The sequence below is a fragment of the Carcharodon carcharias genome, chromosome 21 (assembly GCF_017639515.1).
Source record: "Carcharodon carcharias isolate sCarCar2 chromosome 21, sCarCar2.pri, whole genome shotgun sequence".
Lineage (NCBI taxonomy): Eukaryota > Metazoa > Chordata > Chondrichthyes > Lamniformes > Lamnidae > Carcharodon > Carcharodon carcharias.
This window is the reverse complement of record NC_054487.1, coordinates 76,396,926-76,419,789: the sequence shown is the minus strand read 5'-3', so window position 1 is coordinate 76,419,789 and position 22,864 is coordinate 76,396,926. Positions and strand designations below refer to the sequence as shown.

The 22,864-nt window shown below is 43.7% G+C and overlaps 1 non-coding gene across 1 annotated transcript; it reads right to left on the bottom strand.

Moving 5' to 3' along the window:
• Positions 1–21,511: 21,511 nt before the first annotated feature.
• On the bottom strand, positions 21,512–21,583 carry trnad-guc. The gene has a single exon. It is a non-coding gene; the product is annotated as a tRNA-Asp (tRNA).
• Positions 21,584–22,864: the final 1,281 nt, after the last annotated feature.

Sequence of the window (22,864 nt, the reverse complement as noted above, 5' to 3'; positions counted from 1 at the left end):
GGCTGCTAATTTCCAATTCTTCAACGGAGGCAGTGTCTTCTTGGCTGGAAGCGAGGGCCTGGATGGAGCTGAGGGACTGGCTGGCTGAAGGGGTCAGTCGCTTGGCAGAGCTCCCTGTAAACCAAAGTAGAGAGAATTAGTGCATGGCAGCAGAGTCAAAAGCAGGAGATAGAGCACTCACAGTCGCAGTGAGAGAGATGATGTGGTGCAGGACCCTCACGTGGGTGTTCGTGGCTGAACTCTCTGTCACCACAGGCAATGTCCACGTCCTCACCAGTCAGCGCAACGGCAAGCTCCTCAGTCAGTGAGGGGCCTAATGTGGGGCATTCCAACCCTGAAAATTGACCTCTCCCTGCTGTTGTGAGCTAGCTTCTCCTGCAAGAAAACTGATGGAGAGTGTGAGGAGAATGCTTGTTACTACATGGAATGTTTGTGTGGTGAGCAGAGTCATGGACAGGATGAGGATGTGAGCTCCAGAGGATATGAGCCTGATGGAGATGTGAGGGTGTGTGTGAGAGTTAGCGGTGTTGTCCCTTGAGGTGTGAGATACCTGTGGATGTGTGATGGGTTTGAGAGTTGAAAGTGACGAGGTGGTTGACTTATCCTGGTGGAATGAATGAGAGCATTCATCCTCTTCCTGCAACGGATGGCTGACCTCCTCTGTGCCCCATTGGCATTGACCACCGCTGCCACTGTCTCCCAAGTCAGATTGGTGACTCTGGTGAACCTCCTGTGGCCAGATGGGGGGGTAGAGGACATCTCGGCGGCCTTCCACTGCCCCTAGCAGGCGCCCCAGGGCGAACGCCTCACTAAATTTGGGGGCTGCCGTCCTCTTCGCTTTCGGGGCCATCTGTCACCTGGAGCAGTCCTGGCCTGTGGACATAAAGTAGGCATGCGCTCTGGTGCACTTTAAATATGGTGCCCGGAGCAAGGAAGCACTGAGGTAACGGTGAGGCGGGCAAATCCGAGCCTGCCCGTCAACGGTCCAGAGTGTTTCCTGTGATTGCATCATTAATGAGGCGGGATGCATCGGGAATGGGATGATACAGTGCGAAAACCCGCCACGCAGCTGAAGAAATGACTTTTTTTTCCTGCCCGCAGCTGCACTTTATGAAAATCTGGGACAATTTTGTGCTATGTTAACGAAATTTGAAAGGACATCCTGGCTGCAAAGGGATAAATTAACTTCCTTTTGAATGTAATCCAGATATTAAATATTCATCCAGGCATGCTTTAGGAAGCCATCCATAACATTTTCTAATGGTTAGTACAGAGTTGTTATTGAATGTATATTAAATACATCTCCCTGACCTTGCAAGCTACATTATTTATCCCTGACAGATCACTTCCCTTGACGTGTCATTTCTATGGTTCCAGTAGCACACGAGTGAAGATCTTCCACAAAAATTTCTTATTTACATTTGTATTTGTCCTTCTATCTTTCAATCCCAATCCCAGCTGTAAGGAATAATCCCTCTGGTTGCTAAGTGTAACACTGTCATAAACATGTTCTCCAAAGACTGCCTTATGATAACATGTTATGCAAAAAGGCAATGCTCACCAACCCCCATCCCCACCCACCCCATCCCAAATATTCATCCACCCCCTTTTTTTAAAAAGAATTCATTAAAATACTATTAATTGCTTTGGAGACTTGTTCCACAAATCCACTACTCTGAGAAAATAGTTTATCATCTCCCAACCCTTTGACCTCTACCACCCTGAAAGACAAGGTTGCTTGGGAACACGTCACCACCTCCTCGTCACATGCTATCCTGATTTGGAAATATATTGCCATTCTTTCATTGTCACTGGGTCAAAGCCTTCGATTCCCTTCCCAACATACATTTGTGGGAGCGCCTTTACCACCTGTCTGCAGCAGTACAAGGCAACTCATCACCACCTTCTCAAGGGCATCTGCTGATGGGCAATGAGGTCCATAGGCCTGGTGTCTTATGGCTGTCCAAGAAATCAAAGGGATTGGTGAAATAAAATATTAATCTTACCTTGATCTCTGTGTGAGTGAGGGCACTGCTGGCTTGGTTTTTGTGACCTTGGCTAACTGATTGGTCCGCATAGTTTTCCCATTTGGGCTCAAGATTCAGGGACCTATTGTGCTGATGGGATCTGGTGTCACGCATTTTGCTGGAACAAAGTGTCCCTGTTGCATTAAAATGGCTGATGTCTTGGGGCTGATTTTTCCCTCGCTTTGCCTCTAAGCAATACTTGTTCCCCAGTGAAGAACAGAGCAGAATATAAAGGGAGTGGAAACCAGTGATAAGGTCCTCATTGCTGTTTGCTGCCCTTGGAAATTCCTGGGGGTATATATAGGCTCAAACTTGGAAATACATTGTAATGGTCTGGGCATGATGACTCACTTCATTTTCCTAGGTCTCTAACTGGTCAAATATCCAAGCATAGCGGTGCCCAGCAGTAATTAGATTCATTGTTTGCATACATCACAAAGTGCAAACTGAGCTCTGAAGAAGAGTCTCACGGACTCGAAACGTTAACAGTTTCTCTCGCCACAGATGCTGCCAGACCCGCTGAGTTTTTCCGGCATTTTCCGTTTTTATAACAAAGTGCAAAGTGTTGGAGTCAGCCTGAAGATAGGTATTTTTTGACTGCTGTTTTTGCACTTATGTCAAGGGCATGTTAGCCAAGTTATTAGGGGATATGGAGTCAAGGCGGGTGGATGAAGTTAAGATGCAAATCAGTCATGATCTCAGAATGGCAAAACAGGCTTGAGGGGTTGAACAGTTTACTTCTGTTCCTATGTCAAGCCAACTGAAAGGACCTGAATCTGAAAATATGAGTGGGTTCAGGTCCAGTGCAGTGCACTTCATGGGGGTAATGAGGTTTTCCATTTAATCTGTTGTGTTAATTAAAATTAAGATCTGACAAAAATCAAATAGAGCTGGCAGAAATTAAAACAATACAACCACTGCCCATCCCCTGATTGCCTTAATTGAATAGCTTGCTAGGCCTTTTCAAAGGACACATTAACAGTCAACCACATTGCTGTGTAAAGCAAACCAACTAAGAACAGAGTTCCTTCTCTAAAGGGCATTAATGAACCAAATTGGGTTTTATGATCCAGTAGTTCATTGCTGGCATTACTTTCACTTTTTTTCAAATTCCAGATTTATTTAATTAACTGTATTTAATTTCCCCAGCCTCCATGGTGGGATTTGACATTTTGTTTCCAGATCATTAATCCAGGCCTCTGGATTGCTAGTCCAGGAACATAAAACCATTATCCTAGATTTATTTCATTCTCAGGATAAGTATGTCACTGGAGCTTATTGCCAATGCTAGCTGCTTTTGTGAAGGTTGTGGAGGGCCTTCATCTTGAATCTTTGCAATTTATGTGGTGAAGACATTCCCGCAGTTCTATTCCACAGAGAGTTTCAGGATTTTTACCCAGCGACAATGAAGGAACGTGCACTATATTTTGAAGTCAAAATTATGTGTGACCTGAGGAGCAGAACTTGCAGGTGATAGTGTTCTCGTGTACCAATTACCCTAGTCCTTCTAAGTTGTGGCGATTGCCGATAGGAGAGGTGCTGATGAAGGAACCTTGGCAAATTGCTGCAGTGCATTTTGTATAGTACACACTGCAGTCATGATCCACCACTGATGGAAGAATTGGATGTTTAAACTGGTGGATGCGCTGCCGCACAAATGGACTGCCTGGTCCTGGATAGTAGCCAGCTTCTTGAATTTTGATGCAACTGCATCCATCCAGGCAAGTGCAGAGTGTTCTATCACAGTCCTGACTTATGGCTCATAAGGTCATAAAAAATAGAAGCAGGAGTAGGTCATTTGGCTCAACGAGCCTGCTCCGCCATTTAATAAGGCTGCAATCAGATCAACCGTGATCTTAACTCCACTTTCCTGCCTACCCCACATAACCCTTGACTCCCTTGTAGATCAAAAATCTGTCTAACTCAGCCATGAATATATTCGATGACTACACTTCCATTTCTCTCTGGGGAAGAGGATTCCAAAGACTAACAGCTCTCAGAGAAGAAATTTCTCCTCATTTCAGTTTTAAATGGGAGACCCCCTTATTTTTAAGCTGAGCTCTAGATTTTTCCATAAGGGGAAACATCCTCTCAGTCTCTACCCTGTCAAGCCCCCACAGGATCTTTTATGTTTCAATAAAACCACATAATTCTTCTAAACTCCCATGAGTTTAAGGCAACCCTGCTAAATCTTTAGACTGATTCCTGGGATGTAGGGGTTATCTTGTGAACCTTCCCTGAACTACTTCCAGTGCAAGTATATCCGTCCTTAAGTAAGGAGGCTAAAACTGCATGCAATATTCCAGGTGTGGTCTCACCAATACTCTGTACAGCTGTTGCAAGACTTATCTACTTTTAAATTCTACCCCCCCACCCCCTTGCAATAAAGGCCAACATTCCATTTGCCTTGCTGGAAAGCCTTTTGGAAAGCGAGTGTTGAACTCTTTAGCTGCAGAATATCCAACTTCTGACTTGTTCCAGAAGCTGCAGTATTTGTGTGTCTGGAAGTCTGGACCAGTGTAGATTGTGGTAAGTGGTGACTCCTCCTTCCCCCTGCCCTCCCCCCTCCCCCCTTCACCAAATCCTCTCGGTGTTTTATTTGTGATATAGTAGGTCCTCGTGTTTTGTTAAAAGAGGAGCCTTTGTCATAATTTTACAGAACATTGTGGTTGGTGCAAATGGATGATGAATACATGATTCTGCAGTCACTTGGTGGACAGATTTACTAAGGATTTAGTCTGTGACGAGAGGATTCAGTCTCATATAGAAAGCTAAATAAACCAGAATGAACAGCACCAGGGCATGGCACAGTGGCAGGAATGATAATATCATCTAGAATTAGAGGGTCATACTTGAAGGAACACAGCTCTGACAGGCAGAGGAATTAGCCAGGAACAAACAGGAAATGGTTTAATAGAACATAACTGTCCACTGGGATGGAGAGGTTAGGGCTGCACTGTTACTTAAAGATTTGGAATCTACAAATTACAACCTATTAACTGTCACTGTATTTTTTGGTTTCACATGATAAGATGAAGTTGATTGACTTGCTTCAATATTTAAAAATGAAACCGACAGAGAGAGATTTCCTTTGCAGCTTGTACAAAATCATAATTATTCTTTGGACAATCATTTACAGTTTCTTCACAGAGAATGGGCATGAGGAAATTTACTCCAAAATATCTAGTATCACTGATATGCCCCACATTTGCTTTATTTTTTGTGTGACTTATTTGGAATGGGACCAACGGAGGTGTAATGGTGTAAGCTGCTTTGACCCATGTTGTATTGCATAGGCCGGAATTTTCCATCCCCATTAGCATCAGGCATCATGGCGGGCATGAGTAGGCAATATGGCAGGAAGGCCAAAAACCGGTTTCACGAAGTCGCGAAACCGGTTTGCGATCGTTTGCTCCACCAACCACAGGAGGTTAGGAACGTCATTTTAATACATTTGCATATAATAAAAGTCCCTGCTCGTCGGAATCATCCTTCCACGCTGGATCATCAGGGCACGTCGGCGTGTTTCACATCTGTACATAAGCAACAGGCACCCAGCGAGCTGCGCTTCGCTCAGGACTTCGAGGTTTGTTTGCCTACCTTGCTACGGGCAGCACTCACAGTCATCAGTGCCACATCACTCACAGGGGGGCTCACGGACGGGTCTCTACCCACCAGACCAGTCATAAAAGCTTTAAGCTTTTCAACGGCTGTATGGCTAGGGCTTGCTTGGGGAATTGGGGATGGGGAAATAGCCTCAGACAAGGGAAGATGCTGCAGGACGAAGGCTGTACTGGGAAGGGGTGTATCCCAGGACGTGAGTAGGGGCACATGTTGATCTGTGCAAGTGGCCTCAAGATGGTACAGGCTGAGGAGGCAGTTTCCAGACGAGATGAGGCCAGATGGAGATGTGAGGATATGTGTGAGAGAATGAATGGTGGTGTTCCTTGAGCTGGCAGTGAGTGAGCTGCCAGTGGATGTATGATGATCTTGTGACTGTCTGAGTTTATAGTGATGAAACGGTTGCTTTACCCCCTGGCAGCATGGATGAGATCAGTCATCCTCTTTTTGCACATGGTGACCAACCTCTTCTGTGCAGCGTTGGCACTGACCACCACTGCCATCGCCTACCAAGCTGGAGTGGTGAGATTGCTGGGCCTCCTGCAGCCAGAGTGGGGGTGGAGGTCATAACTGCGGGCCTCCAAAAGCCATTCCAGTGATGGGTCACTGAACTCTTCCTGGCTTTCAGGGCCATGTCTCCACTGGACCAGTCCTGGTCGGCAAGCTTGAGAACTGTGTGCATGGCTGCAGTTTAGATTTGGCGTTTTGATTTAGATTTGGTAGTGAGGAAATGGTGTGGTGAGAGTTGGCTGGCATTTCAGAGGCTGCCCACCAGCGAGACGGTGTGATTCCTGTGGCTGCATAATTAATGAGGCAGGAAGTGGACGATACGGTGTGAAAAGCCACCATTGCAGCCAGCTGGTAAAACATCCTTTTTCCCACCCGCTACCGCACTTGATACAAATCTTGGACGATTCCCCCCCATAATGTTTACCGTTATTTACAAGTTTTTTGTTAGGCTTTTTTCCATATTACAAAAATGTTTATTATTTTTTAAACTTTGGGGAAAACTGGTTTTCTTTTGCTCCTTAAGTCTGTTTTTAGCGTGCCTCAAATGGAGTATGTCATAGTTGAGGAAGTTCAGGTTGGAGGGAAGCAAGCCAGCAGGCATCAAACTGCATTTGCGGACTTTAGTACAGTTACTTGCCAGTAATCAAGGAGAATGTTCTTATTTTCATCTGGAATAGCAGTAAACCAGTTGCACACTTCTCCTATCTGCAGAAAAGGCACATTCAGGCTATATAGCAACATACAGTAGTAAAGTTACCACTACCCTCAGCCAGTCTAGCTGGCTCATTCCTGGCTAACATGTACTGCTCATGTAAGCATTAGCTGATGCCTTTGCATACATAGTTAGAACTTTAATCTTTCCTATGGAGTAGCGTAACATAGTTGCTCAATGATACTGCATCACTGCAATTCCCAAATTACAAGGCATCACTAGTAGCTGCCATACTCTCAACCCAAAGTCTTTTTTAGGTGATCATGTTTGTGCTGTAGTAGTTTGATAAGTGAAGCCCTTGAAGCTGTTCCGGAGGGGCAGTAGGGCTCATTTGCTCAGTTGGCTAGATGGCTACCATGTGGTTCACAGTACTGCCAACATTGTGCGTTCAATTCCTGTACTGGCTAAGGTAGACTTGGGACCTGCCTCCTTGCCTGCCCCATGCTCAAATAAGCGTGGTGTCCCTCAAGCTGTTTAACCAGTTGTCTTTCTCTAATAGAGAGAGATGTCTACGTGATTAGGGCTAATTACCTAAATATGTATGACATGCTTTCAGTTGTAAGCTGCCCTGATTAAATATTTCTAACTATAAGATGCTAGGAAAGAACTTAAACTTATGGAAGGGCATGGATGAACAATAAAGTTGGAACAGAATAACTAGCAACATTTTGTGTATGTCATCTTGGGATTATCTACTTGGTACATGGTATTGGTGGGTACTTTTACTATCTCAGGTTCCTTAAAATATGTCATCTTCTCTCTACAGTTGTTTCCAGCTTCTCCAGATACAGTGTAATGTTGAACCTAGCAGGTGCAGTGTCATTTTGTGTGGAGTACCAAACAAGACAAAGCCTCCCCTGCATCAACATGATGCAGCAGCATAACTGCTTCATCAGCCATCAGGCATGGGATCAGATGTTATACCACTAAGTCATGTTCCCCATGAACATATATTGTTGCTTGACTTTGGATTGACCTTCCTTTTGGCCCAACACTTATAACTTCACCTCCATGCCTTTTCACCTCCACCCCATGTTCCACCCCACCCCGCCCTCCACAGGCAGACAACTATTTAGAAGTTATTTCCCATAGACAGGGAAAATTTTGCCTCCCTAGATAACCACTTATGTTTAAGTGACCTCTTTAAATGTGCGTGACATCTATCCTGGCCTCAACTTCTCTGCTCCTCTCACCCACTCTAACCTGTCTCTCTCTGAACTTGCTGCACTCCGTTCTCTCAGGTCCAACTCTAACATTGTCATCAAACCTGCTGACAAGGGTGGTGCTGTTGGTGTCTGGCTCACTGACCTCTACCTCGCAGAGGCTGAGCATCAACTCGCAGACTCTTCCTCCTACCTCCCCCTGGACCATGACCCCACCACTGAACATCAAGCCATTGTTTCCAGGACTGTTACTGACCTCATCTCCTCTGGAGATCTTTCTTCCACAGCTTCCAACCGCACAGTCTCCCAACCTCGGACAGCCCGCTTCTACCTCCTACCCAAAATCCACAAACAGGACTGTCCTGGCAGACCGATCATGTCAGCCTGTTCCTGCCCCGTGGAACTCATTTCTTGCTATCTTGACTCCCTTCTCTCTCCCCTTGTCCAGTCCCTTCCCACCTACATCCGTAATTCCTCTGACACCCTACATCATATCAACAATTTCCAGTTCCCTGGCCCCAATTGCCTCCTCTTCACCATGGATGTCCAATTCCTTTACACCTCCATCCCCCAACGGGATGGTCTGAGGGCTCTCCACTTCTTCCTCGAACAGAGGCCCAAACAATCCCCATCACCACTACTCTCTTCTGTCTGGCTGAACTTGTTCTCACACTGAACAATTTCTCCTTAAACTCCTCTCGCTTCCTCCAAATAAAAGGTGTGGCTATGGGTACCCGCATGGGCCCCAGTTATGCTTTTCTCTTTATGAGGTATGTGGAACATTCCTTGTTCCAGTCCGACTCCGGCCCCCTCCCACAACTCTTTCTCCGATACATCGATGATTGCTTCGGTGCTGCTTCATGCTCTCGTCTGGACCTGGAAAAATTTATTAATTTTGCTTCCAATTTCCACCCCTCCATCATTTTCACATGATCCATCTCTGACATTTCCCTTCCCTTCCTTGACCTCTCTGTCTCAATTTCTGATGATAGACTGTCCACCAATATCCATTACAAGCCTACCGGCTCCACAGCTACCTCGATTACAGCTCCTCACAACCCGCTTCCTGTAAGGTCTCCTTCCCATTCTCTCAGTTCCTTTGCCTCCATCGCATCTGTTCTGATGATGCCACTTTCAAAAACAGTTCCTCTGACATGTCTTCTTCTTCCTTAACCGAGGTTTTCCACCCACGATGGTTGACAGGACTCTCAACCATGTCCAGCCCATCTCCCGTGCATCTGCCCTCACACCTTCCTCTCCCTCCCAGAACCATGATGGGGTCACCCTTGTCCTGCCTTAACATCCCACCAGCCTCCACATTCAAAGGATCATCCTCCACCATTTCCATCAACTCCAGCATGGTACCACCACCAAACACATCTTCCCTTCACCCCCCTGGCGGCATTCCGCAGGGATCGTTCCCTCCGGGACACCCTGGTCCACTCCTCCATCACCCCCTACACCTCAACCCCTTCCCACGGCACCTTCCCATGCAACCGCAGAAGGTGCAACACCTGCCCCTTTACTTCCCCTCTCCTCACCATCCAAGGGCCCAAACACTCTTTTCAAGTGAAGCAGCATTTCACTTGCACTTCCCTCAATTTAGTCTACTGCATTCACTGCTCCCAATGCGATTTCCTCTACATTGGAGAGACAAAACACAGACTGGGTGACTGCTTTGCGGAACACCTTCGGTCTGTCCGCAAGCATGACCCAGACCACCCTGTTGCTTGCCATTTCAACACTCCACCCTGCTGCCATGCCCACATGTCCGTCCTTGGCCTGCTGCAATGTTCCAGTGAAGCTCAATGCAAACTGGATGAACAGCACCTCATCTTCCGACTAGGCACTTTACAGCCTTCCGGACTGAATATTGAGTTCAACAATTTTAGATCATGAACTCTCTCCTCCATCCCCACCCCCTTTCCAATCCCACTTTTTTCCAATAATTTATATAGATTTTTCTTTTCCCACCTATTTCCATTATTTTTAAATGTATTTCCATCCATTGTTTTATCTCTACCTTTTAGCCTATTTTGATCCCTTCCCCCCACCCCACCCCCACTAGGGCTACCTGTACCTTCCACGTCCTTCTTTCTACCATTAATGTCACCTATTAGCACATTTCTTAGCTAATATCACCACTGTCAATACCTCTTTGTCCTTTTGGCTATGACATCTTTTGGCAATCTACCTATCACTGGCCCTCTATCCAGCTCTACTATCACACCCACCCCCCCAAGCCTGCTTATATTTCACCTCTCTTCTATTTTTCCTTAGTTCTTTTGAAGATTCATATGGACTCAAAACGTTAACTATGTTCCTCTCCGCAGATGCTGTCAGACCTGCCGAGTTTTTCCAGGTGTTTTTATTTTTGTTGTGAAGGGGAACAGGGAGTAAGTCTTGTCTTTGTTTCCAGAGAACTTGGGGGAGTCTATTTTGTTCTACTTTCATTGAGAAATGAAATTGAAGTTAGCAGCACTCTTCACCTAAGACAAGATCAGAATTTGGGGATATCCCTAGTTAGGTCAGTACCATGGTCCTTGAGAAGGTTCAGGAATTTCAGTGGGTGCAGAAGGGATAAAAATCAAAATTAAAACCATATGATGATGAACTGTATACATTGGTGTCATGAGTCAATGAAATTTCAATTTGATTTTACAATTGGGAGCTGGCATCAGTTAGCGGTTGAAGTAGAGTCAATTAGTGTTTGGAATGAGTGACCATGCTGGGTCAATGCCTGATAAAATGGACAAGAAACATTGTAAAGCTGTGATTCATAGTAAAACTTGAGAAACTCAGCAAGAAATAGTTCCCTTTAAGCAGTCAAAGCTGTATAAAAATAAAGCCTAATCTGTTTTAAACAGAACCAATAACTGGCAATTAAGAACCTCTTTTCTGGTTAAAGAAAAATCAAAGAGGTAAGAACACTGTGAGGGATTTTCCCATGGCTGAAATGCGATCAGTTCTTACATATGAACATACGAATTAGGAGGGAATAGGCCACTCGGCCCCTCAAGCCTGCTCTGCCATTCAATAAGATTATGGCTAATATAATTGTAACCTCAACTCCACATTCACACCTACCCCTGACAACCTTTCACCCCCTTGCTTATCAAGAATGTATCTAGCTCTGCCTTAAAAATATTAAGGCTCTGCTTCCACCGCCTTTTGAGGAAGAGAGCTCCAAAGACTCAGAAACCTCTGAGAGAAAAAAATATCCTCATCTCTGTCTTAAATAGGTAACTCTTTATTTTTAAACAGTAACCTTCCAATTCTAGATTCTTCCACAAGAAGGCAGATCCTTTCCACATCCACCCTGTCAAGGCCCCTCAGGATCTTATATATTTCAATCAAGTCACCTTTTACTCTTCTAAACGCCAGTGGATACAAGCCTAGCCTGTCCAACCTTTCCTCATAAGACAACCCACCCATTCCAGATAATAGTCTAGCAAACCTTCTTTGAACTGGGTCCAATGCACTTACATCCTTCCTTAAATAAGGAGACCAATACTGCATACAGTACTCCAGATGTGGTCTCACCAATGTCCTGTATAGCTGAAGCATAACCTTTCTACTTTTCTATTCAATTCCCCTTGCAATAAATTATAACATTATATTAGCTTTCCTAATTACTTGCTGCACCTGCATACTAACCCTTTTATGATTCATGCACAAGGACACCTAGATCCCTCTGCGTCGCAGAACTCTGCAATCTCTCACTATTTAGATAATATGTTTCTTCTTTATGCTTATTTCTATCTGGCATTACTGATTAAAAATAATATAATATAACCAGGCTAGTATAAAAGTGTGCACAGGAACACATTGCTACCTATTTCCAATGGCTTTTACAAGCAGGATCTTTATGGTGCAAATGAAAAGGAAGCCATTAATTAGCAGTAAAACTCAGTAAATATTTTAACAAAAATTACACCTGCTTAATTGTGGCAAATAGAAAGAAATCACTCCAGTTTTATCGCTTTCAATAACTAATGAATATTTTAAGAAAGCGCAAATGTTGACAATTGTTTGACCTTTGTCAGGATTGATACCCGAGTTGTACTTAACTATAAGTGACAGTCAAAGCCTATGGCTATTTAAGCTTCATAAACAATACTTGAATGAAATATGCTCACAATCACAACAAATTAGTCACTTCTATTATGTTGCATGGTGGCCTTAAATGACAGCAGCCTATAACTGTTATACTACTAGTCCAGTCAAAACTAATCCAATTAGTCAGGCAAAAGTCAGTTCACAGTAATGGCCCAAGTGTGGCACATAAGTCACAGCTAAATTAAAACATGACAATGCAACATATCAAATAAAAACTCATTGCATGACTTCTTGCTCCAGGATTGATTTTTATCTATTGAAGTTTTAAATTCAAAAAGCATTAAAACCAAAATTTAGAACATCCAAGTTAAGTTCGAAGATAAAACCATTTTTAGGGCCATTTTGTACATTTTAAAATGTGACGATAATGGTTGGATTCATTTATTGACTGGTTCTTTTAGGCACATTTAAATCATTTGTACCCAAGTTACAGATGCACAGATTAGTGTCAATGGCTGATGCACTGGAGCAACTTCAATGATCTCTGCAACACATTTCAGGTATCTAGCAGCTACAGTGGTGAGCGGAACCATCACAATTTCTGCTGAGCTTGTTCTTTCCGTGCAACTCACCCATCATTCATAAAACGCTGTGAAATTCTAAGCGCAAGTTATATTCAGCACAACTCAAGTTTTCGCAATCTTTTGTGATAGAAGCAGACCAGGACCAAAAAAAATACCATGCGCCTAGAATTAATTGATCAGCCTTGGGAGTTACTGCTAACTGCGCTCGTTTGTAGGCTTTTGAGGAGGCTCTAAAGTTAAACTAGATTTTTTGGGCACAAGGACATTAATAGGCATTTTTAAAAGCTTTTGAATTTTTTAAATATAATTTACTAATAAATCAACTACTGTGATTCATATAACTAGCAAATGGTTCTATTTTTTAAAAGTCATTTTCAGTCATTTAAAATAGTTACTCACAGTGGATTGACAGTGATTACAAATGCTTTTAATCTTTTTTAAAATAAACCCACTTTCAGCTGCAGTAATCAAATTACACCAAATTACAATTCTTAAGAATAATTTTTAAAGCAAAATTCATTTTTAAAAGTTACTTAAAACACTTGACAGATTGTTCTAGCTCACAGTAGATTTTGCATTCCCCGATATTCAATTGAGTTTGAGCAGAAACATGTCAGAATGGACATAACTTTGGGAGTAAGGTATTGGTAGACTGTCAGCATTTCAGAGCTAACTCTTTCCAGCTAGTTTGCATTCTTGTGTGAGTATAACGGTACAACTATCTGCATGGATTCCACAGCTGCCAGTTTGATTGACAGTAAGACTATGCTTATGAACAATTCTGCTGACCTTAGTGAAATTTTTAATATTTTGACATCAAGCCTTAGAAATATGAATTGACTCACCACTGTGAAATTATATTTAATATTATGGTGCACTGCAGTTTTAAGAAGTTAATTTTTTTGTAAGATAACAAAATTCGCCCAAGAGATTTTGTAGTAGAGTTAGAACAATGTGCTTCAGCTTTAATACTTGGATTCAGCTACATTCCACAAGATTGAGCTTATGGGCTAAAGTTCTTCAGACGTACACAGTGGGGCACAGTGAGCAGCACTGATAGTTACTGTCCTGTCCCTACTTGAGTATCTGTGATTTGGGCAATGTACCCTAATTAGACTTGTGCCAGCAGATGGCCATACCACTGTGTGCAAGTGTTGGGCACCTGCCAGGCCTGGGGCAGTGGCAATGAAGCCACTCTTTTTTTAAATTCATTTATGGGATGTAGACTTCACTGGCTAGGCCACCATTTATTGCCCATCCCTAATTGCCCTTGAGAAGGTGGTGGTGAGCTGCCTTCCTGAACTGCTGCAGTCCCTGTAGTGCAGCACCCATAGTGCTGTTAGGGAAGGAGTTCCAGGATTTTGACCCAGCGACAGTGAAGGAACGGCGATATACTTCCAAGTCAGGATGGTGAGTGGCTTGGAGGGGAGCTTCCAGGTGGTGGTGTTCCCAAGTGTCTGCTGTCCTTTTCATTCTAGATGGTAGTGGTCATGGGTTTGGAAGGTGTTGCCTAAGGAGCCTTGGTGAGTTTCTGCAGTGCATCTTGTAGATGGTACACACTGCTGCCACTGTTCGTCGGTGGTGGAGGGAATGAATGTTTGTCGAAGGGGTGCCAATCAAGAGGGCTGCTTTGTCCTGGATGGTGTCGAGCTTCTCGAGTGCTGTTGGAGCCGCACTCATCCAGGCAAGTGGAGAGTATTCCATCACACTCTTGACTTGTGCCTTGGACGGGCTTTGGAGAGTCAGGAAGTGAGTTACTTGCTGCAGGATTCCTAGCCTTTGACCTGCTCTTGTAGCCATAGTATTCATGTGGCTAGTCCAGTTCAGTTTCTGGTCATTGGTAACCCCCAGGATGTTGATAGTGGGGGATTCAGCGATGGTAATGTCATTGAATGTCAAGGAGTGATGGTTAGATTCTCTCTTGTTGGAGATGGTCATTACCTGGCACTGCTGTAACGTGAATGTTACTTGCTACTTGTCAGCCCAAGCCTAGATATTGTCCAGGTCTTGCTACATTTGGACATGGACTGATTCAGTATCTTATATTGAAAGGAAGGTCATTGATGAAGCAGCTGAAGATGGTTGGGCCTAGGACACTACCCTGAGGAACTCCTGACATGATTAACCATCAACAACAACAACCATCGTCCTTTGTGCTAGGTATGACTCCAACTAGCAGAAAGCTCTCCCCTTGATTCCCATTGACTCCAGTTTTTCTAGGACTCCTTGATGCCACACTTGATGTCAAGGGCAGTCACTCTTACCCCACTTCTGGAGTTCAGCTCTTTTGTCCATGTTTGAACGAAGACTGTAAAGAGTTCAGAAGCTAAGTGACCCTGGCGGAGCCCAAACAGAGCGTCAGTGAGCAGGTTATTGCACTGTCGATGACCGTTCCATCACTTTACTGATGATGAAAACCATTTTCAGCTGTGCCTTCAGTTATCTGGGCCCTAAGCTCTGGAATTTCCTCTCTCCCCTCATTCCTCCTTTAAGACTCTGTTTAAAGCTTACTTCTTCTGTCCTCATAACTCTTCATAATGCTTGGTGTCAAATTTTCTTTGATGAACTTCCTGTGAAGCACATTGAGGCATTTCACTACATTAAAGGAGCTATATGAATTTATTATTCGTTCTTGTGATGTGGGTTTCACTGGCAAAGCCAACATTTGCTTCTCTTCCCTACTTCCCGAATAGCCTTTCAGAGCAGTTAAGGGTCAACCACATTGCTGTCGGTCTAGAGTCACATAGAGGCCAGACCAGGTAAGGATGGCAGATTTCTTTTGCTAAAAGGCATTAGTGAACCAGATTTTTTTTGTGACAATCATAGTTTCATGGTTACCATTACTGAGACGAGGGCCCAGGTGGGACATTTCCCGGCTCCACCAACCTGACCCAGGAAAAAGAGGCCCAGAAGGTCAGATTTTCATTCTGAGGGTGCAGGCTGGATGAGAAATCATGTTAGCCAACCCCAGAACGAGTGCAGAGGATGCCTGGCGCAGATGTGGGCTGGACAGAAGGCCTGCCTCTGTGCTCCAGCACTTTTTTAAAGTTATTTTAAAATGATTAAAACGAAAAAGAGCCCTCCAGCCCTCGCCTCCCAGCCCCCCTCACTTCTGTACACAACCCCCATCCATGCCAACCTATGCCACCTCATGCCCCCATCCCATAGTGCCTCATACCCCAATGCCCACCCATGCCCCTCTACCCTTGATGGTCCCTCATATCACCATGGTCTATCCACCCCACATGGCCCCTCATACCCCTATGCCAACTTAGTGCCAATTCATGCCAACCCATGCCCTCACCCACCACCCTATCCCCTTATCTTCTCCATGCCAACTTACCTAGTAACCACCATGAGTAAACCCCAGGAGCCATACTGACTTAAAATAATGTTGATTGATGATGTCACTATTTTAAAAGAAATTCTCAATGATAAAGAATACCATTGAATACATTGAAATTCCTTCAACTAATCTCTCATGAAAACAAACAGTTCTATTCTATAACCACTTGAATCTGTCAATCAAACCGCTCACTTAATGGGTATCCCACTGTGATAATGTTCGTAAATTCAGTCATGCAGCGCACATCCTTTAATGACAACCCTCAGGCTTATGTCAACAGACAGAGTGAAATGGGCACTGATTTTCTTTTTTTGAAACTGAACACATTTTTTTAATTTAGGTGTGATTTTGGTGAGGTGGTTATCTGAAACCTGAAGTTTGCAGATTAGACCCAGTGGGAACGGGTCTGAACCTTGTGGATCAATTTAGGCAGCAAGGGTACCCTTTCGGAGAGAGTAAATCCTAGCAGAGTTAAATCCCTTGACAGCTTTGAGGGTTCCAAACAGTTTTGATCGTTCTTTGACAGCTTTAACAGTTCTTTGAGCTTTCACAATTCCAGTGAGTTTATGCACCTTTTATGCACAATCATATCTGCTTAAGGGGACCTGACCTACCACAAAGGGTGCCTTACCTCTACCAAACAGTGCATCACTTCTCCCAAAAGGTGCCTCACCTCTCCCAAAGGTGTCCGGGGACCATATCCAAAGGGGTATCTTACCTCTCCAAACGGGTGCCCTGGCTATCCAAACAAATCCACAAGGTTCAAACCGGTTCCAACCAGATCTAATCCGCACGTGTCGGATCTCAGGCACCTGCCACACCAAAATCACACATGAGTGGAGGTAGTTGCTGATTTATATGGGCACCCACTTCTATGTACCATGGATGTGTGATTCAGAACCTGCCCCCCGCCCCCCCACCATGTACCCCCATCCCGTGGAAATGGCAGAAGCCAGGGCTGAGGGTGGAACTACGGGATTCTCCTCTCCGTCTGCAGGAAAATTCAGGCCTAGATTTTCTTTAACTAAATTAATTCAATTTAAATTCTACCAACTGCTGTCGCAGGGTTAAAACCCATGTCCCCAGGGCACTAGCTGGGTCTCTAATTTAAGGGACAATGTTTGGAGAGTGATGGAAGGCGTATTCACCACAGACCCTTGCACAAACTTCCAACTGGTGAAATTCTGAGCAGTGATCAGCCCAGCCAGCATTCTGGTCTACCTTGGTCCCATGTCCAACTTGTGCTGTAAAAGTACAGTTGGGCAGAGGGCATTGTCTAGTTGGTAAACCTCAACTCAAAGATGCAAATCCTGAGCATAAATAAATAGATTTGTTGATATCACTACTGGTGCTTAATCTGCAGAAAATGGAAATTACCCAGCTCAGTAATACTATTCGGAGATGAATGGGCATTATTGGGCATTATGCAGGGTCTTTTGCTCTGCAAGTAGCATGTGGCATACCAATCTTGGAGCGATGGAACCCTATGATTTTAATAACTGCATTCATTTAAATTTGATGATTTTCCTATCATATGTCGGAAGGTTTAGGTGCTGATGAATAGAACATAAATCCTTTTAAATCTAGTGTTAATATTCTTCAGTCAGAAATAGCACATTAGGACATAAGGTCATGGCTGATCCGATTGTGGCCTTAACCCCACTTTCATACCTGCCCCCAATAACCCTTAACTCCCTTATAGATCAAAAATCTGTCTTAGTTGCGATGTAAACTTTATATAAACTGTTCTAGCAATATTGCTTCATTTGAAACTCAAAAGCACCCATATACATCTCATATACCAGAAGAGCCAATCAATGACTCATTGCGTTCATACTAAACAGGCCAAATTCAGCGCAGCAAGGTGCAACATTCTGTCCAAGCAGTTAAATACTGGCATCAGATGCCAGTTTGGCTGCAAGTCTTCTGGCCACCATGGACTCACATCTTTTTATAATGATCTTGCTGGGTATTCGTTCATATTTCACTGCATGGATACATCACTGTGTCCCCCAGTTACCTTTATAACAGTTCCAGGATACAGTTTAATTACAGAATCACATGGTTTTAACGGCACAGAAGGAGGCCATTTGGCCCATTGTGTCTGCACTGGCTCTCCAAATGAGCATCATGACCTAGTGCGATTGCCCTGCCTTTTCCCCATACCTCTGCACATTGTTTCTATTCAAATAATCATCTAATGCCTTCTTGAATGCTTTGACTGAACCTGCCTCCACCACAGTTTCAGGCAGTGCATTTCAGACCCAAACCACTCATTGGTCTGAAAAAGTTTTTTTTCATGTCACATTTGCTTCTTTTGCAAATCACTTTAAATCTGTGCCCTCTCGTTCTTGATCCTTTTACGACTAGGAACAGCTTCTCCCTATCTATTCTGTCCAGCCCCCTCTTGATTTTGAACATCTCTATCAAATCTCTTAGCCTTCTTCTCTCCAAGGAGAACAGTCCCAACCTCTCCAATCTATCTTCGTAACTGAAGTTTCCCATCCCTGGAACCATCCTTGTAAACCTCTTCTGCACTCTCTCCAATGTGTTCACATCCTTCCTATAATGTGGCACCCAGAACTGTACACAATATTCCATCTGAGGTCTAACGAGTGTCTTATATAAATTCAGCATAATCTCCTTGCTCTTGTGCTCTATGTCCCTGTTAATAAAGCCCAGGACACTGTATGCTATATGGTTTATTAACTTTATTACCAGAGCTAGTGAAAGGGGAATGGACCACATTTTCTGAACCTCAATTCCTAGAATGTGATTTTCAGTTCTATTTTGTCATTTTTTTTGCATATTAAGAGCCATAGGGATCTTGGGAGAACCTTGGTTTGTAAGGATGTCTTTTCAATGATCGAGTTTACAATGTCAACATTTTAAACGCAACTGGTGTTGGGGTAGGTAGTTATAGCCTTTTGCCTTTAATATCACATCATTCTTTAATTCAGTACTAATATCACCTCTCTCCTCTACAATTGATAGTTTTTTTGTGGCAAAACGTTGTGGCTCCACAACATTATTGAGGATACAGAGCTTCATTGATTAAATTAAAAACAGAAAATGCTGGAAGAACACAGCAGGTCAGACAACACCTGTGGAGAGAGAAACAGAGTTAATATTTCAGGTCAATGACCTTTCAACAGAACTGGAAAAAGTTAGAATTGTAATAGGTTTTAACCATGTGAAAGAGGGGGTGGGGGGAAGAAAAAGAACAAAAGGGAAGGTGGGTGGAAGCAACCACAAAATAAATGACTAGTGTGGTAAAGAAACAAGAGGTGTGAATGGCTGAATGATAAGCAGCTGCCACCCAAAAGCCAAGAGAGTGAAAGACAGTAAAACCAAAACCTGTAAAGACAAAAGGAAACAAATTGGAGGCAGAGGCCACAGTCTGAAATAGTTGAATTCATTGTTGAGTCCAGAAGTCTGTAAAGTTGATAGGTCAAGTGCTGTTCCTTGATAGGGTTGCCAATTGTGATTAAATATATTCCTGGAGATTTCATCACATGACTCCCCCCACACCCTTGCTATTAGTCAGCCCACACATCAATCCTTCTGTTGCACTGCTTTCCTACACCAATTGAAAAGCAAAAAGACTGTCATTACCCAATTGAATGATGCTTGACTGTCAGCCAAACAGCCTTATTTTTCCCATTCTCAATATTTTTATATATGGTAAAGAGAAATATTCAAAGAGAATGATAAAAAAAATCTTTTTTAATGTCCCAGTGAATTTTCTTCAGGATTTCACACAGCAGTGTCCTGGAGATTAATCTTCAATTCCTGAGATTCAACGGCCTAGTCAAAAGTCCATTGGCTTTTGGCAGGACCAGACAATCCCAGTGGTGGGCAGGGCTGGAAAATCCTGCCCTTAGTTATGAAGATAGATTGGAGAATTTGGGATTCTGGAAGGCTGAGCAGAGAGCTGATAGAAGTATTCAAAATCATGAAGGGCCTGGACCGAGTAGACAGGGGGAAATTGTTACACAGGCGAAAAGATCAAGAATGAGAGGGCAGAGGTTTAAAATAATGGGCAAAAAAAAGCAAAAGCAATATGAGAAAAAATTTTCTCACAAAGCAAGTCGTTAAGGTCTGGAATGCACTGCCTTAGGAGTATGGCAGAGGCAGGTTCAATCAAGGCATTCAAGAGGGGAATTAGATGAGTATTTAAAAAAAAACAATCTGCAGGGTTACGGGGAGAAGGCTGGAGAATGGCACTAGGTGAAATATTCATTTGGAGAGCTGGTACAGATACAATGGGCCAAATGGCTTCCTTCTGTCCTGTAGCAATTCTCTGAGGTGCATGTCAACATCACTGAGTGAATGGCTGATTTGGTAATTGTTGGAGCAGAACATTATCTCTTTAGTGGGCCAAACGGTTTTATTTTCTTTTTGATTCATTAGGGATATTGAACTAAAGTTACAAAGTTCAGGCAAGGCGAGTACACCAGTCTCTATATAGATTTTTTAGCTACGAATTCCTATTGCTACTGCAAATTGTGTTTCACTGTAGCCTGAGCGTTCATTTACAAATCAAAGCAGAAAACCAGCTGCATAAATATTTCCCTTCAGTTTCCTCAGCCTTTTTTTTTACTGTTTGTGAGCATGAATATACTTTTTGGAGGCAGGGGATTTGTTCAGATGGTCCTCTTGACTGTGATCCAGAATCTGATGTTGTGCTTCGATATTATACTATATTTGAAAGGGTAAAAGTTGCAGGACTATGGGGAAAGAGCTTGAGAGTGGCGTGAATTGCATAGCTCCTTAAGAGCCGGCATAGGCATGGTAGGGTGATTGTTACGCACAGCTCTATAATAATATCCTCACGTCGTGGCGCAATGGGGTCTTTGTCCCATAACGTGCTGGACTCCTCAGTGAACTTCTGTTTGGTGGGATGAAGAGTATCTGCTGTGGAGTTTGGGTCAGAACAGCACACCTGAGCAAGCCTGCACCAGCTCATCAATTCCTTTCGCCAACTTCAGATAACTCCCGGGTGCCGGAAAAATGTCGCTCGGTTGACCAGCAGATCGCGATCAAAACTGTTGCTCAGAGCATCCAGCAGCCTTAAGCTATTTCCTCCGCGAGGTTACTCAGCGGTTTAGAAATGCTGGTTGAAGAGCGGCTAATGGCAAACGAAGCTCATGTTCATTGGTCAGTGTTGGAATGAAGGGATTGATGGCTGCGGATTTCAGTGGGTAAAGGACCAACCATAGATTAAAAACAAAAAAAACTGCGGATGCTGGAAATCAGGACAAACCATACCTGTGTTACGGTTGGATTTCCTGTTCTGATGGCTTGTCATGAATTCTTTCCAGAGAGCTGATATGCAGCTGGGTGAGACTGGAAAATAAACTTTACTGCCGCACACGCCAAAAGAACTCCGCATTTTTTTAAAATGCTTTAATTTTAATAACACAGACTTACCCATTTTTTTTTAAATTTCAAGGCTTAAAAGAGGCTGATTGGAAAATTGGTACACACTCCCCGTCGGGGAATTGAACCCCGGTCTCCCGCGTGACAGGCGGGGATACTAACCACTATACTAACGAGGAAGTGATGCTAGGTGTTTGAAACCATATGGTTACATCCGCAGACGAGGGAGAAAAAGCAACAGGCAAGCCAGTGGATTTTTAAAATTCATTCACAGGATTATGAGCATTGCTGGCAAGGGTAGCAATGGTTCACCAGCCTGAGTTGAAGGCAGATGGTGAGTCACCTTCTTGAATCGCTGTAGGATTGGTACATCCACGGTGCAACTTGGTAGGGAGTTCCATGATTTTGAGTAAGCAACAGGGAAGGAAAGGCAGTATCTTTCCAAAACAAAAACAGAATTACCTGGAAAAACTCAGCAGGTCTGGCAGCATCGGCGGAGAAGAAAAGAGTTGACGTTTCGAGTCCTCATGACCTTTTTGTTTGTTTTTATCTCAGTATTTTTCCAAGTTAGGTTGGAGGGAAACTTGGAGGTGACGGTGTTCCCATGCACCTGCTGTCCTTGCCTTTCTAGGTGGTAAAGATCCTGAGTTTGGGAGATGCCATAGAAGAAAGAGGCTTTGGCAAGTTGCTGCGGTGTATCTGCAAATCACACACAGCCGACACTGTGCGCTCATGGAGGGAGAATGTTTAAGGTGGTGAACTGGGTGCCAATCAAGAGTGTTGCTTTGTCCTGGATAGTGTCAAACTTCTTGAGTGTTGTTGGAGATGCATTTGCCCAGGCTGGTGGAATGCATTCCATCATTCTCTTGACGTGCCTTGAAATGTTTTGGGGTATCAATGAGGTGCGGTCCCTCGCAAAAAATACCAGGCTTCTGAACCTGATCATATAACCATAGTATTTATTTGGCTGGTCCAATTACCTTTCTTGATAATGGGTGACCTCCAGGATATTGATGGTGGGCAGTGTGATAGTAGTCATGCCATTGAATGGTCAGGATGGGTGGTGAGACTCTCTCTTGATGGAGGTAGTTATTGTCTGGAACTTAAGTGACAAGTAACATTCAAACCACATAGCAGCCCAAGCCTAAATGTTGCCTAGGTCTTGCTAGGTATGGACTGCTTCGTTATTTGAGAAGATGCACATGGAACTAATTGTAAACATCATCAAACATCCCCACTTCTGATCTTATGATGAAAGGCAAATCATAGATGAAGCAGCTGAAGATGATCAGGCCTCTAAGGTACTGCTTTGTGTCCTGCAGTGATGACCTGTGGGTGAGGTGATGTTCTCCAACAACCACAACCATCTTCTTTGTGATTTGTATGACTCCAGACAGTGGAATGTTTTCCCTGACTCACATTGACTTCTATTTTAATAGGGCTGCTTGATGCCACACTTG